Source organism: Danio rerio, chromosome 21 (genome assembly GCF_052040795.2).
Source record: "Danio rerio strain M-AB ecotype USA chromosome 21, GRCz13ab, whole genome shotgun sequence".
NCBI lineage: Eukaryota > Metazoa > Chordata > Actinopteri > Cypriniformes > Danionidae > Danio > Danio rerio.
The window spans coordinates 14061223-14079506 of record NC_141041.1 but is presented as its reverse complement, the minus strand read 5'-3'; the positions used below and the strand labels follow the sequence as shown (position 1 = coordinate 14079506).

Below are 18284 nucleotides of genomic sequence, written 5' to 3'. Positions count from 1 at the left end.
TGCTTTCTAAAGTGGAAAAATTGAAAAGTTGCCATGAATGCCATAGGTTTTTTTAAAGTAAGTTCTTTAAAAACTTATGGTGAACTGTCCCTTTAACAGTAAATTCTTAGAGAAAAACTACTCAACCATGATGCTATACAGAGAATTTAATGATTTAAAGAGTTGCAAAAGAGCTTTTTTGCTCTTTCTCTTTTGTAGCGAACCATTAATTACATAATCAAACTTGTCTTGCTGCACTTTCAAAATGTATAAAGAATTTTTTTTGCTATAAACGTAAAATATTTAGTGGCCATTGATGTAATCAACAACTTTCCTTTGAATATGTTTATATTGGTACACAAAAAAAAAAAAAAAAAAAAAAAAAAAAAAAAAAAATATATATATATATATATATATATATATATATATATATATATATATATATATATATATATATATATATATATATATATCGGTAACACTTTAGTTTAAGTACTTCTCACTATTAACTAGTGCCTTATTACTTATTAGTAAGATATGCAGTAGGTTGTTTATTTGTATTTATAATGTATAATTCTACCACATCATATTCTACGTCCCCAAATCCTACTCAAGTACTTAACCCAACTACTATGTTAATGCAACAGAGGGCAGCTAGTGAAGTGCAGATAAACCTCCCTTACCCACCAGCCCCACTGGGTAGTGGGGTTACATACGGGGGTTCGTCCGGGATGGGAGTGAGGTTTAAGGGGCTGAGTGTAACAGAGACTAGCTAACTATGTGCTATACAGTTAAACCTCACTCCTCTGACCTCAAAAGGTGGTCAGATGTTAAAGCCATGGTTTTAAGCACCTTATTAGAGCAACCGACTGCCATACAAAGAATCGCTGGTTCGATCCCAGATCAGAACGAGATGGGTGCAGTAGGACTGGTGGGCTACATGTGGGGGCTCGTCCGAGATGGGAGTGAGGTTTGTATATTGTTGCTAGTTTTCAATCTCAAGCTGTGAAGGAACATGTTTAAGGGTTAAATACAAACTTTTATGATGCTGCTGTAACTTTAGTTTTTCTGAATATATTATGCATCTGGTTTATCACCTTGTGATGTTTTCATTTTTGTGCTGCTGGTCGGACTTAAATAAATTAGTGTTAAAAAATTGTTTTTCATTTAAGTCTGTCTTGTGTTTTAGTTGTGAGCATGCAATTTAATTTAAACTGAAGTTGATCAACATTGTAGTCCATGCAGTACTGAAGTGACATTATCTAGGGCTTTAATAAGAGCATTAAAAATGTTCTTTGGAAAAGTAACTCAAAAATTGCTTTTAATAGTAATGCATTACTTTTTGGTGTAAGTAATTGGTAAAGTAAGTTACTTTTCGAATGAAGTAACTGTAACTACTTACTATTTTTCAATAACTAGCACTGAGAGTAATTGTTATTTTCTAGGACAATATGATTAGGAACTATATTTTTGTTTTTGGTTTAACAATCAAGAAACTTTGCTTAAGTGTCAACCTTTTTTTTTTTTTTTTTTTTTTTTGACTGATATAATGATGGTCTAATCCAGGGTTCGGGAACCTTTTTCAGCAAAGCATTCCTGAATTATTTTGCAAAGGCATTTTTTTTAAGAGCCACTGATACTGCTGTAAATAATACAGATAAAAAAAAATCTTCATATAGATGCATAACTCAAAAATAAAGAAATATTAGTCTATAAATTAAAAAAGGACAATTAATAAAAACAATTTTTTTTACGCCATCACCATTTTTGAATGTTTTTTGAATTTACATGCACGAGGTTACTATAGAAATGTAAGTTGTTTCCCCTTTTATTGGGGAATTCAAATTTATTCATAGTGCAGTACACTCAGATTAGTTGAAATGTCCTTTTTTTTTTATAAACTGACTTCGTATTCATTAGGTGTAAAAAAAAATTACACTAAAAAGGAACTGTAATTGTAGTTTCAATAGTAAACTTTTGGTTAAATTTTTTAAAACTGCAAAGAAAACTGCTATTTTAGGTCAAAGAGCCACTTGTGGCTTGCGAGCCATAGGTTCCCTACCACTGGTCTAATCTGATTCAATGATTTTTGCTAAGCTAAGTAAAAAGTGTGAAGATTAGCTGAATGGATTCAAACCTCTAGGTGACTTGTTAAAAGTTAAGTAAAAAAATTTCTAGGACTAGCTATGGCCTTGGTAACCACCACCAACCCAGTGGTTGTGACTTTCAGAAAGCACCCTTCGTATTTACTTCAGAAAATGTAAAAATTAAGCTTTCATGACTGTGATTAAATGCACTCCTTGTAAATGACATCTAGAACTGAGGGCTATATGAATCTGTGAAGGACTGCGGTAGTGACACATTTCCTCTAGGAGATGAAAGTTATTTTTTTTTGAGTGACAGTGTTCTAACCAGCATCACTCTCCCATTGACCTTCTCAAACGAGCGCCTTTAACCAAAAATATGCAAAACAGGAAGAACGGGAGAGAAGAGCAGGGTGGGGGGGGATAAAGAGAGGGAGAAACAGATTGCCATCCGTCACAAGATAAACCCCCAGGTTTACCGTAGGATCCGCGATTCTTAGCAACAGAAGTCAAAATGTAGTTTCTGATGAGTATAGATTACATAACAACATCTGGCTAATCCTCGACCTACAGGCACACAAGCATATTTTTCTCTAATTAGATTTATTTGCAGCCTTTGTTGGATTCGTCTTTACCCCTGGCATTTTGCTCCAGAAGCAGATGTCATTAAAAATTCCCGGTCCTCAGGAATGGATGCATGATTATGTTTTATGAGGAGAGGGGGGAGTGAGCGGATGAAACATCAAGGGTGGCTCTCCTTGATCCTGGTATGTTTGAGGGTTAAAGTGAGCCGTCAGTCAGTGTGTCCTCTGTGCCACAGTGATGCCAGAGAGGACAAACTTGTCACTGTGCTCTCAGTCATCTGACAATACGTAAAATCTTCATTCTTTTTCCATTTTTTATCTATCTGTCTATCTATCTATCTATCTATCTATCTATCTATCTATCTATCTATCTATCTATCTATCTATCTATCTATCTATCTATCTATCTATCTATCTATCTATCTATCTATCTATCTGTCTGTCTGTCTGTCTGTCTGTCTGTCTGTCTGTCTGTCTGTCTGTCTGTCTGTCTGTCTGTCTGTCTGTCTGTCTGTCTGTCCGTCCTATGTCTATTGATCCATCCGTAAGTCCTATGTCTGTCTGTCTGTCTGTCCGTCCGTCCGTCCGTCCATCCATCCATCCATCCATCCATCCATCCATCCATCCATCCATCCATCCATCCATCCATCCATCCATCCATCTATACATACATCTATATGTCTGTCTGTCTGTCTGTCAATCAGTCCATCTGTCCATCCATCCGTCTATCTATCATCCGTCCGTCTGTCCGTCTCTCTGTCTGTCTGTCTGTCTGTCTGCCTGCCTGTCTGTCTGTCTTTCTATATGTCTGTCTATCTATCCGTCCGTCCATCCGTCTGTCTCTCTGTTCGTCCTTCCATCCATCCATACATACATCTATATGTCTGTCTGTCTGTCAATCAGTCCATCTGTCCATCCATCTGTCTATCTATCATCCGTCCGTCTTTCCGTCTCTCTGTCTGTCTGCCTGTCTGTCTGTCTTTCTATATGTCTGTCTATCTATCAATCCGTCCATCCGTCTGTCTGTCTATCTCTCCGTCCGTCCATTCGTCTGTCTGTCTGTCTGTCTGTCCGTCCGTCCGTCTTTCTGTCATTTGTCATTCTGTCTGTCATTCCATCTTTCCTATCTGTATGTCTGTCTTTTGTTATTCATTATTCTCTCTGTCTGTCGGTATCTCTTTCTGTAAGTCTGTCTGTCTGTGTAAAGCTCAGTGGCAAAAACTAAACTAAGCAGGTTATCTTTGTAAATAAAAAAGTTGATTGACGTCTAATGGAGAATCATGAGGTTTATGCACTTCTTAGAGAATATCCTCAGATTTAGCTTTTGAAATAATAGTCCAAAGATCTTTTAAATTTCACCACAGGCCAGAAGTCTGCTCCGGATAAGTCCTCAATCTGAAGTTTATGTGAATGACATAATTGAGTCATATTTATTAAGACTTATCGAGTTTTCCCCTATCATTTGGGGCTTATCAGGGCTTAGAGAGATTCACAGTTGACAGATTTATTTTGAGTTCAAATATTTGAATTCTTGATTTGAGTCAAACTAGTTGGGATCCTGTCAAAAGATAAGATCCCATCCAGTTAAAACCAAGACATATGCAGATGTGAAGAGAGAGGAGAGGAGGAGAGGTGAAGACAGTGATGGGAAGGAGCGATGCTGACATACGATAAAACTCCTGCAGGTTGAAGTGTAATGGGAGGCCAATGAAGCCTTGATAGCTTCAATTTTATGGTTAAGAGGAATGTGAAAATTTATCCCAGTGGCCGACAGATCGGAGCAAACAGCTGTCTCCCCATCTCTGATTCCAATCGTCCATGAAAAAAAAAGAAGGAAAAAATACTGACTTGCTGAGACCACCGTTGCGCTCAAAGGTAGATAACGTTTGTGGAAAATAATAGCTTTCACGGCAGCGAATTTCACACATTAGCTCCGCGATGGAGGATTATCATCAGGAGCACAAGTCAAAGAATTCGAACCACTTGTCAAAGGAGAACTTGCTTTCTCTTTTGTCTTTGTTTTAATCTGTCAGACAGTAAGATAAACAGAAAACTTTTATATTCCGTCAGGGCACCCTGCCATGCTGCTTTGATGAGCAGACGATGACAAACGTGACCTATCCTGATTAAAACACAGACTCTGGAGACATGGGCCTGGCTAAATATCTCACCGTCTGCTCTGCCATCTTCTAATAAAGTCAGTCATGCAGGGGGCATCAATCTGAGCATCAGCATGATCCTGTTTGTGCCTGTCTGTCAATAATATAACAGCATCAATCGTACGTAAAAGCATCTAACTTGAGCTATTTTAACATAGCTGTATTTTTGTATATCTAGCCGTAACATTAATAACATGTATTGTGGGGGAAAAAGTATTCTGGAATTGAACTAGATTTTGGTAAAAACCCAAACAATGCAAACCTATATATGTATGTATGTATGTATATATATATATATATATATATATATATATATATATATATATATATATATATATATATATATATATATATATATATATATTGTTATGTGTATTAACAATGGAACAGCACAAGGAGAAAGTACTGAACTACTGAAACGTATTTAATACTTTATAAAAAAGGCTTTTTTTGGTGATGGCAGCTTAAAGATGCCTCTCATGTGAGAATGAAGTCACATCAATTGCTTAGGTTTGAGGTTTTTCACTGACTTCAACAGTGTAAAAATCTTGATTATTTTCTTTCTCTAAAACCATTTGAGAGTTTCCTTGGCTGTGTTTTGGATCATTGACATGCTAAATTGTCTGCTCTGGTTTCATAATCATCTTGGTAATGTCAGTGTTGAACTGAAGCAGCTAATATTAATTTACAATGATGAAGGGCAGAGTTGCTGAATAACTAGAGTACTGAGAGATTTCAGCTGCTGTCTGGACATTCACTGCCATTCCACAGCTGCCTTTCTTCATGTGTTCCATGCCTCTTCCCTGTGTCATTTCATTTTATTATAGATAAATTAATTTGTAAACTAATTTATATTGTTTTCTTTGCATATATGGATTTATTTGGCTGTTACCAACATGTGGTGAAAATTAAATATGTTTTCTGAGAAAAACGGTGACATGTTCAATACTTATTTTCTCCACTATATTTACATCTTTACATATTTACAAAATATTTTCTATACTCACTGTTTACATAATTATACAATTGTCAGACTTTTTTTGTGGGCAGTTTTATTCTGCTATTTTTTTTATTTATTATTTCCAATGATATTTAACAGTGCATTTTCATGATATTTTGTGTGATGTCTTGCTTCAGGAGAAAGTTGTCATTTTCTTAAAAAAAAAAAAAAAAAAAAAATTTTATATATATATATATATATATATATATATATATATATATATATATATATATATATATATATATATATATATATATATATATATATATATAAGTTGGCTGGAGTTAAAGTAAATAGATAATTAAAAAAAATTGCCCCCTATAATTAACCCCAATAATATAGATTTTTTTTCTTTTTTTGGTTACAGAACAAAGCACTGTTGTCCAATGACTGGCTTAATTAGCCTTACTTGCATAGGTATTCCTATTAACTGAGTTTAGGCTTTTATTGTACTTTAAACTGGATACTAGTATCTTGCTAAACAAACAGAAAAATATTGTGTACTGTCATCATGGCAAAGACAAAAGAAAATAGTTATTAGAAATTAGCTATTAAAACTATTGTTTAAAATTGTGTTGTAAAAAGAATCTCTCCATTAAACGGCACGTGGGAAATATTTGAAAAGAATGAAAATTTCACAGGAGGGATGGTAATTTTGTCTTCAACTGTATACGTTTTTTTTTTTTTAATATTTTTGATTACCGATTAACATGCTAATTTAAGCTTTGCATGCAGTTCACAGCTGTGAATTATGTGGAACACAAGATAAGTATAAAATATATGTTGTTTTGGAACATTTTCATGCAAAACCCTTCACGTTTCCACTCCTGTCCACATTTCATTAACATGAAAATGTTCATGTTTCACATCTTCCACATACTCCACATGTGTTTGCACATTAATGTCAAGCTCATGTGGTTTTTCTGTCAGTGCTTGCAATCCATCAGCATATTAAAGGGCACCTATCATGCAAAATCAACTTTTGGAAGCTGTTTGGACAGAACTGTGTGTAGTCCTATTGGAGAGATATAAAGACAAATCTTTTTTTTTTTAATTTCTTGACGTTAAAATAGGATCCAAATCCCAGTGTGATTTTGAGGCCCACTGCACAAATACGCAGCAGTGCGGTGTTCCTCACCACCAATATTGATTAACTGGTGCGTATTACCATGTGTCAGTTTTAGTGCAAATAAACATGTCCACCAGACAGGATTTACAAAGAACCTGAGATTAAAAGATCTGTTACAACTCTCTGTGATCAAACTCAAGAAGCAGAAAGTGGTACACTTTGTATTCGTTGTTTTCTTTTTGGCTTAGTTTCTTTATTAATCTGGGATCACCACAGCGGAATGAACTACCAACTTATCCAGCATATGTTTAACGCAGTGGATGAGCTTCCAGCTGCAACCCATCACTGGGAAACACCCACACACTCCCATTCACACACATACACTATGGACAATTTACCTTACCCAATTCACCTATAGTGCATGTCTTTGGACTTGCAGGGGGAAACCAGAGCACCCGGAGGAAACCCACTCAAACATGGGGAGAACACAGTCTCCGCACAGAAATGCCAAATGAACCAGCTGGAGCTCGAACCAGCAACCTTCTTACTGTGAGGTAATTGTGCTACCCATTGTACCACCATGACGCCCTACAAAATTCATGACCAATGAAATAAGCATAATGTACACAACTATAAACAAGGATACTTCAATCACACAAGTCCCACTTGCGGGTGTTAAATCAGGTTTATTTTGTACAATGACTGTAATGGATCTCTATACAGCATGTGCACAGCAATCATTGTAACAGCATTTGCATTTGATTCATCTTACTGTAGACTTTTAAGTGTGGTTTTGTTGTGTTTATCCTGACATCCGACCCTGGTTATCCTTCACTGAAGGGATATTCTGAGAGGTCATGAACTAGACCAGCAACCGACCCTGAAAGGAATGGAAATGCAATAGACAGGTATTTTAGGCCTTGCCGGAGCACAAGAGCACGAACAAGCAGACGTGGTCCTCAATCATGAAGGGGCAGAGTGTTGAATGAGAGTCCCGTCAACAGAGTGCAGACATAATTGTGTACATGAGAGTGAACAGCCTGTGTCTGGTCACGGAGTGAGACGCGAGCGACGTTTAAGTGTCCCTCTGCATCCTCGTTTTACTGTCTCTGTCTGCCTCCATGTCTCCCCTGGCATCCACTGTCTAATTAAACGTGTCCTCCGGCAAGAAGCTGTCCACTTAACACCTTCAATTAGGAAGCACAGCTCCATCTGTACACACTGATGTGAGCGAGGATGTGGATTTTTCGGATGTGGCATTGTCAGAGAAAGGGGAACTATTTTTAGTTTGTGTATCCGTGCCTGGGATAGCAGAAAAGATGAAGAACGAGAGCCGATGTGAGGGTGTGTGCATTCATGTCTACATGTAAGTGAGAGGCAGAACAAAGTGTGTGTGTGTGTTTGTGTGTATCTCTGCAGGACACAGAGTCTTGGTAATGCACCGCAGATCCCTCTGAAAGTCTTGTGAATAATTGACAGGTCATTATTTATTATCAGAGGACCGGCGCTGTGCTGCTGTACACGGCCCTGCTTCGTTAAGTCAAAGTAAATGAGCGAATTCATGCTCCAATTACTCTCTGGTGAATTTCCTCTCTCTCGAGCCGCTCTACAGGAGGAACCGATCGCCACAGCTGCTGCCGTAACTTTCAGCACACTTATTTACCATTATCGGCATTTAGGGAGTCTGTATTACCTGCTTGGGAATGAATTCACGTGGGGAGATCTTGACATGTTTCTTCAGGTTGAACTCAATTGGTAAGGCTTTTAAGGTTAAAGACAGCATTTCAGTTTCGCAATTAATAAACTAGTTGAAAAATAAAAGCCTCAACATGAGAGTCAAGGAAATTAAGTTTACCTTAAGGATCATTCATTCATTCATTCACTCATTCATTCATTCATTCATTCATTCATTCATTCATTCATTCATTCATTCATTCATTTTTTTCAACGTAGTCCTTTATTAATCAGGGGTTGCTACAGTAGAATGAACCTCCAACTTATCCAACACTTGTCTTACTCAGCGGATGCCCTTCCAGCTGCAACCCAACACTCGGAAACACCCGTACACTCTTGCATTTACACACATACACTATGGCCACTTTAGCTTGCCTTATGCCGAGTTCAGACTGCATGATTTTCAAAGTAGATGTGTCACGGATCTTTTCACACTGCATGACAATCTGGGTTAGTGCTCTGTCGGTGTTGTGTTTACACTGTAGGATGGATCGGCGTCAGGAAAGTTCACACTGCATGACTTTAAAATAGGAAGAATCACAGACAACTTTGTCCAAACTTCGTCTCACAACCAAACAAACACAAGAAGTGACAAGGAAACATTGTGAGGTCACGTAATATATCTTTTGTTATTAACTACATAATGGAAAAAGAAAGCTTTAGAAACTTAAAATGTTTACCAACTATCAACGTCGTTATTGAACATCAAAATAACATTGTCCTTAAACGCTGGCTTGAAATTTTGGTCACCTGACGTCATGACCTAAAAGTAACTTACTATTAACGTCTTATGACGTTGTGTTCCTGCTGGGCAATCACTAAATGCACTACAGAATGTTACGTTTACACACATTCACAAATTACATGTGAACCCATCAGCTTTTTACAGCGTAATACTCACTACTCTTGAGTACTTTTGAAAGGTCTACCTTTTACTCATACTTTAAGTAATATTTACAACAGATTCTTTTACTCTACTTGCAGTACATTTTTAGGCAAGTAATGGTACTTTTATTTAAGTATGATTTTTTTAGTACTTGTGTTGGAAGGGTATTTTTTTCATTGTTGCTAGATAAAGAATAAAGCAGGATATATTTAAGCTTAGAGCATAAAGTCTGAGCAGTGACTTGGAAACATCAGAGAAAGAAAAAAAAATGATTTGTTGGACGTGGGTGTACTAAACTTTACTGTCTCAGCATGAGTTTGGTAGATGTAAATTAGTTTTGTATATAATAGCAGGGACACCATGACGACAGATGTTTCACGCATTTTCATGTTTGACGACCTTTGCTGCTTGTTTTCTTGTTACTTTGTAAAAAGACATCATTAGTGAACTAAAGTCAAGTGCGAAAAGGAGTTGTCATACATTGTCTTGCAGTCAGTTGGCATGTTTTAGATTGATTTTGACCATTTTTTAGAAGATAGTAAAGGGCAGACTGCTGGCAGCAGTTTGGTTAAATTGGTTTAGACTATAATAACAATGGCTGGGTAGCTAAATTCTGGGCTTCCTGAAAAGATTAACCTTTACAACTTTATCCAATCAAAGCTAACTTGGTGGCCTATAAACCAAGTCAGACCAGCCCCAGGTTAAGCCAAGACTAGCAAATCAGGAAAGAACAACTAAAAAACAATGAAAGAACTCAACCTATAAGCATTTCTTAAATGCCATAACAACTCAAAGTAAAAGTTAGCTTAGCATTTTTTTTATACATGCACTTATACTAAATCACATTCATACACAAGCACACACTCTTGTTAGTATATGTGGTTTACGAAGTCTTTCCATAGGCATAATGTATTGTATACTGTAAAAATGCTTATTGTATAGCCTTAACCTATATTCCCTAACCCAATGCTTACTGGAAACCTATGTCAAAATTTGATTGTCAGAAAACCCTGTAAAGTATGATTATTAAGAGATTTAATTTAATAGACAAGACATGTCCTCATAAACGTTAAGGGTTTATTAACAAGCATGATCGGGCAAAGAAAGATCAACACAAGTGCAATCATGTACATACAAAGACTCCAAAGTTGTAGTCAAATAACAGGTGAATGATCAGAACAGGCAGGCAGCAGACAACGTAAAACAAACAAAACAAAACAAAGTTCAAACACATAAAGCAATGCAAGGAAACGTGCCGTAATGTTAATAGTACAGATAAACAAGACTCAGCAGCAAAGTGTGCGTGTGTGGTGTGTACAGGGAAACAGGCCCATATAAAAATGAAACAAAGCAATACAATTCCTCCTTTAATTATTAAAAACTTGTTCACAATCTTTATCATTGTAAACTTAAGTGAAAAGAGGATTCATTTTGAAAAGTAAAATAAAAATACATACATACATAGAAAATAAGTCGGCATAAATACATAAATAAATAAATAAATAAATAAATAAATAAATAAATAAATAAATAAATAAAGCATTGTTTTAGCCTAAATACAGAGAGATGTACAGTGTTTGTTATTTTATTGTGATAGGACTAAGACAGTCAATAAGTAAGCTTTTTTATTTACATTTTCGTTGTTGATTATATTTTTACTATCTCTTTCTATGTCTCAATTAATGTACATAAATAAAAAAATGAATAATTAAATAGACCTAAATAATTACTTATTTAAAGACATTACCAGTGAAGAAACTCTGAGAAACGATCAGGCACTATTTTTATTTAGGCCTAGAATAATATAAAAGAAAGTTGCAAAATGGGCTATATTATTTTAATTCTAGTCTATATTATTTTAATTCATTTCTTCTCTCTTTGTTACTTGCTGTTCAATGCACGAGGTGAGCGACAACAAAGCAATATTGACCTTTTTTATAGGTTATAGGCTACTAGAGTATATAAAAAAATTATTTTTTTTCTTTATGGTGCTTGTAATCAGTCTATAATGATCCTCTGGCTGTGAGTGTGTGCACTCAGTGGACTCTGGAACAGGTGAGTGTGAGCGGTGCATGACTGAAGCTTGTAGTCCATGTAATTTGTAGTGCTTATTGTGATCTGCATGTTTACCAGCGATCTGCCAGGATTAGATCGCAGATGATTTGTGACAATGTCATCCCAATACTTAAGTTAACTTAATTGTATTATGTTGAATCCACTTAAATTCGTAAAAACATTTAGGTTGTCCTTCCCATTTTGTAATTTCAAAATAAGTTGTTTGAACAGCAGCAAAAACAATTTTCTGAATGTATTGACTAATAAATTGTTAGTTATACGGTAAAAAGTCAGCATCAAAAAGCCTAGATGCTAAACAGAGAGTTTAGAAAGTCCTTAAAATCCAGCATCATGTTTCAATGCTTAACTGACACATAACTGTGCAGCAGGCACTTCTATACATATAGTTTAATACACTGAACTCTAAACCAGACTTTTATTGGAAAAAGCATCAGCATCAGTTTCTTATTCTGAGAAACTGCAAGGACGTTCAGAGCTAAAGTAGCTGCATTTATTATGTTATTTAAATATACGCTTGGCAGCGTCAGAGATTTAGGTCTTTCCCCAATCAAGTAGAAAGGAGCTGCCCTGGGGCAACACCAAGACGGCCATCAAATAGATTGACTTGCTTAAAATGGAGTAGAACAGCACCTGATAGCTTATTAGCATTCGCTCAATCAACTTCTTGTCTTGTCTGCAGGCCTGCGACGGATCGAGAGATGGAAAATTCTGGCAGACATTGAAACTCTTTTATATCTTGGCAACAGTAGACCTGAGGTTGCTCCGTCAGACCTGGTGCCCTCCGCACACACTTTTGTCTGTCTAATTAACACCTGTGTGTGTCTGGCTCCCGAAGGCCCAGACACCTGTCCCCACTGTTCCTAGAGCTGCTGTCAGCCTGTAACTGTGTCTGTGTGTGTGTGTATATACAGAAGCGTCTGAGTGGGTGAGCCGTAGATGGTCATCACGCTTAAATCCATACCATTCTTGTTAAGTTTTGAAAGTCTGAGAAGAAAGTTAACCATAAGCGTATACCAGGGAGCGGAGGTGGTAGCTGGACCGCATGAAAGCTCTTTGTTTTTTCTCGTTATTTGCTTTATGGTGTTGTTTACTGTGTCTGAGCAGGAGTGATAAACAGAAATACTGAGCGCAGGAGGTGAGGAAAAACAGGAGAAGCATACATCACACTTCTGCCGTTTCCTCCAATTCTGAACGAAAGGTTTGGGGTGTTGGTGGATTTGGGAACACATTTTTTTCTTTTTCTTATTTATTTGCGAGATTTTGTTTATCTTGTATTTTTGGCCATTCTTGACCCTCATTTTTAGTCCACTGCCCCACCAATGTGATCTATCAAAGACTGCGAAAAGATGTGTCATGCCTTGCATCGGACAACATATTTCTATCATGGATCTTTTTGGATTTGTTGAAGCTCATTTATAAAGGTTGTTTATCCCAAGGAGCTCTATAATAGCAGGAGCCATTAGCTTTTCCATTTATCCCAATGGCAGGGTGCCCTGGAAGCATGTAAGAAAAATGTGCCATCAGTTCATCATTCAACAAAACAGATATATGTTTATATATAAAAAGACATCTGGCCTGTATGATACATTGTGTGACATTTTAAATGATTAAAACCAATGTTTTAACCTGGTAGTTTAGGAAGTATATTATTATATAATAAAAATTAAATAAAAATAATGTAATATAGTAAAATATTAATATATTTAAATGACTCTCTAAATATATAAATATGGATGACAAGAGTTTTTGGTATAAAAGCTACTGTTACTCTGAATGACAGTTTAAATTTGTCAATGGAGACGCAGATGAAAAAAATACTACAGTAATTTATAATAAATACCATACTGTTTTTAACCATACTATATTAAAGTGTATTTTACTGTATACAGTTGAATATTTACAACTCTTTGTTATTGAATGCTGCAGCAAACTGTAGTATTAAATATAACACACTGATATACTATAGTAAATACTGGACTATAGTTTTAAGTACAGTAAACTGGTGTGTATTGTGATATATACTATAATCATTTATAATAAATACTATATTGTTATTAACTACTGTATACTATAGTAAAGTGTATTTTACTGTGTATATCTGAATATTTACAACACTTTGTTAAAAATGCTGAAACCAATTGTAGTATTAAATATAACACACTGATATACTATAGTAAATACTGGACTATAGTTTTTACTACAGCATACTGTGGTGTATTGTAGTGTATACTATAGTCATTTATAATAAATACTATATTGTTTTTAAACCATACTATAGTAAAGTGTATTTTGCTGTATATATTTAAATATTTACAACTCTTAGTTAATGAATACTGCAGCAAACTGTAGTAATAAATATAACATAGTAATATACTGTAATGTACTATTGTTTTTTACTACAGTAAACTGTAGTGTATTGTAATATATATACTACAGTAATTTATAGTAAATACCATAGTGCTTTTAACCATACTATAGTAAAGAGTATTATACTGTATATATTTGAATATTTACAACACTTTGTTAATGAATGTTGCAACAAACTGTAGTATTAAATATAACACACTGATATACTATAGTAAATACTGGACTATAGTTTTTACTACAGTAAACTGTGGTCTATTGTAATATATTCTACAGTAATTTATAGTAACTACTATAGTGTTTTTGAACCATACTATAGTAAAGTGTATTATACTGTATATATTTGAATATTTACAACACTTTGTTAATGAAAGTTGCAGCAAACTGTAGTATTAAATATAACACACAGATATACTATAGTAAACACAGGACTATAGTTTTTACTATTTTACTACAGTAAACTGGGGTGTATTTTAGTGTAAACTATAATTCATTGTAAATATTATAATAAAGTGCATTTTACTGTATATATTTGAATATTTACAACTCTTTGTTAATGAATGCTGCAGCAAACTAGTATTAAATATAACATGCTGAAATACTGTAATAAATACTGTGTTTTTACTATAGCAAATCGTGGTCTATAGTAGTATATACTATAGTAATTTATAGTGAAAACTACTGTTTTCGAGCCATACTAAAGTGTAATTTACTGTATATATTTGAATATATTCAACACTTTGTCAATGAATGCTGCAGCAAACTGTAGTAATTAATATAGCTTACTGATATACTGTAATGTAATATAGTTTTTACCACAGTAAACTGTGGTGTACTGTAGTATATAATACAGCAATCTATACTAAATACTATAGTGTTTTTGAACCATACTATAGTAAAGTGTCTTACTCTTTATATTAGAATATTTAACTACAACATACTGATGTACTGTGATAAATACTGTAACTATAGTTTCTACTACAGTAAACTGTGGTGTACTGTATTATATAATACAGCAATCTATACTAAATACTAGTGTTTTTGAACCATACTGTAGTAAAGTGTCTTACTCTTTATATTAGAATATTTAACTATAACGTACTGATAAACTGTGATAAATACTGTAACTATAGTTTCTACTACAGTAAACTTTGGTGTACTGTAGTATATAATACAGCAATCTATACTAAATACTAGTGTTTTTGAACCATAATATAGTAAAGTGTCTCACTCTTTATATTAGAATATTTAACTATAACATACTGATAAACTGTGATAAATACTGTAACTATAGTTTCTACTACAGTATACAGTGGTGTATTGTAGTATAGTACACCCTATAGTTATAGAAAACATCAGTATTTGGTAATTAGTTTATGTTACGATAGTTGTTGTGATACTATAGCAATTACAGAATAACCACAACAGTTCGTTTCTATAGTAAGGCTCAAAAACACTGCAGTATTTACTATAAATCACTATTATATAGAGCTTTTTCTCCACTTCAAGATGCATAGTGTAGTTTTACCAGCAGGGGGCTAAAATGGTCATTTCAACCAGCAGAGCACTTGACCCTTAGATTTAGCCCCCTTCATAACCTCACTTTCTCTTCATCCACTGTACTTTTACTTCCCACTCACCTGCCTACCCAAAATCCATTTCACTCAAGTATGCTACGCCCTGAAGGCACAAAGTCTTCATTTTCGCCCTCTGTTCTGAAACGGCCTTCCCATCCTCCTCTCACAAATTGAGTTAGCGAGTTCAGTCTTCCTCCTTCTGCGTTCGAGCCTTCAGTCCGTCATCCTGCTGGGAAGTCAACGTCGCTGCTCAAATCCAGTTCTCGTCACTGCTCCCGTGGACAACAAGAGATTATGAGCGGCAGTGCATCAGCTGAGCGCTGCCGCTTTCGCCTGCACTCGTGCCACAGCACAGAATGAATAATTTAAAGTGCCAGCCCGGGCATGCCATGCTGCCTTTTGTGGACTATTAGCTACATAAGCAGCATTAAGCTCATAGCTGAAACATGGTGTTATTTCTCTCTCCTATTGCTCGACATGATCGAGTTACATGTGATACAGACAAGGCCGAGAACAACAATGCTCCCAAAAATCTGGAGAATATTAAATAAAAATCATGACATTTAGCAATATTCCTACGGTTAAAAATACCAAAACATAATTTTTAATCAGTAGTTTACATTTCTAAAACTTAATTTGAACAACTTTAACCTCTTAAGGACTGAGATATTTTTTTTCCATGTATTTTTTATTTATCTATGCTATTTGGGCTTTTTGAAACCTAATTAGAATAAAAACCCAAGTATAATCTTTTGATATGATGTACTTTTAGAGAAAAATTGTGTCCATATATGTGGACTCGTGGTCGGAATTTACATAAAACACTTTTTCCTGACTGTTTTTAATGCATATATAACAAATATATTTTTGAACATGTTTTGACTGTCAGAGAGTAAAAACAACATTTCCCCCCATTTTGGACAGTTAAAAATAGTGTTTGGGACATTTCATATGCTGCAAAACAGTTGCAGGATGACACTGTATGTTTGTAACAAAATATAAAACATTCAAAGTATTTTATATAGCCACTTAAGAGCTAAAACGTGCTGTACATGTATATGGTCACTATATAAGCCTTAGAAGATTAAAGGTGGTTTTTCAATAATATTTGTTGAATCTTGGCCAAATGATGTCCTACTTTAAGGATTTTTTTGGTAACACTTTATAATAACTACACACTATAAATCATTTATTAAGCATTAGCAAATAGTGAATTCATTATCAGTTAAGCATTAACTCTACATTAATAAGCGTAAATAAGCAGTTTATAACTGCAGCTACAAATGCTCTATTCTTGACTTATAAGCATCTGTGTAATGTTAAATATTTGTATTTTCATACTTAGTTAATGATTTATTTTTCATTACTAAATTAAGTATTGCATTATTTACAAACCATTTGTAGTTGAGGGTTTTAGGAAGATTCAGAATGTGTTAGTAAATGATTAATAAACTATTGAAATCAACATTTATCTATCTTATTAATCATGCATATATTAATAGTTAACTAATGTGTTAATAAATGCTTTATTAACTCAACTTCATACAGTTTTGTGACCTAATCTAAAGTGAGGACTATTCATGCTTTATAAATCCCTTATAAATGACAATTAAAGGCTCAGAATTAAAAGAACAAAACATCTTTGCAATGTTTTCTAAAAAGTACAATTTTGATAAAGTTTAAACATTGCTGAATAGCTGGAGTGTCAAAATACAACATCCAACTGAATAAAACAACAACAACAACATAGTAATTTACAAAATAATAAGATGCAATGTTTAAACTCTACAGTGATTTTATTTTAGATTAGGTTGCAAAGATTTATTTTTTATTTGAAATAAATGAATTGGACATTATGAAGGACGAATAAATGAATAGAAATTAATAATGTCATTCTTTTTGTTTATAATTTAACTGAGCCTTTATTTGTCATTTATAAGGGATTTATAAAGCATAAATAGTCCTCACTTTAGATTAGGTCACAAAACTAGATGGAGTTGAGTTAATAAAGCATTTATTAACATACTTTGTAACCATTAATATAATAAGATATATAAATGTTGATTTCAATAGTTTATTAATCATTTACTAACTCATTCCTAATGATCCTAAAAACCTCAACTACTCTTAAATACAAATGGTTTGTAAATAATGTAATACTTCATTTAGTAATGAATAATAAATCGTTAACAAAGTATGAAAATACGATTATTAAACACATTTTATATGTTTGTAAGTCAAGAATAGAGCATTAGCTGCAGTTATAAACTGCTTACTAATGCTTATTAATGAAGAGTTGATGCTTAACAGATGATGAATTCACTAGATGCTAATGCTTAATAAATGATTTATACTGTGTAGTTATTATAAAGTGTTACCGAATTTTTTTATTGAACCAAATCAACATTTGTATATGTCTCAACTTACTTCAATCTAACTGACTAAAAAATGTTAAGTTATGCCACATTTAAAATTTTTTAATCAATTTAAAATAACAAAAACATTTTTTTTAGATAAATTTTCTATCCTTAAAAACATATATCAATAAAAGGCTTATTTATTTCTGATGCATGCATCATAAATTAGTCTAAATTAGTTTTTTTTTCTGTCTGTCTGTCTGTCTGCTCATATATCTATGTTTATTTATCTGTCTGTCTGTCTGTCTACTCATTTTGCTAAATAAAAATGAACAAAAGAATAACCAAATTACAAAACTTTACTAACAAATGACAAAAGTAGCAACTTTATATTTTGATTATGAAGAATTACTGA

At 34.1% G+C, this 18284-nt stretch overlaps 1 protein-coding gene across 3 annotated transcripts in view; it reads left to right on the top strand.

Annotated features, from left to right (window-relative positions):
- LOC141379815 (uncharacterized) overlaps nucleotides 1-18284 on the top strand; it is a 461403-nt gene that overhangs the window by 160143 nt on the left and 282976 nt on the right. For all 3 annotated transcript variants that reach the window (XR_015520025.1, XM_087300927.1, XM_087300926.1), the window contains one exon: nucleotides 7315-7429. The gene's annotated coding sequence lies outside the window, so the exon portion shown is untranslated. Of the gene's footprint in view, nucleotides 1-7314; nucleotides 7430-18284 lie in introns of those variants that run through there.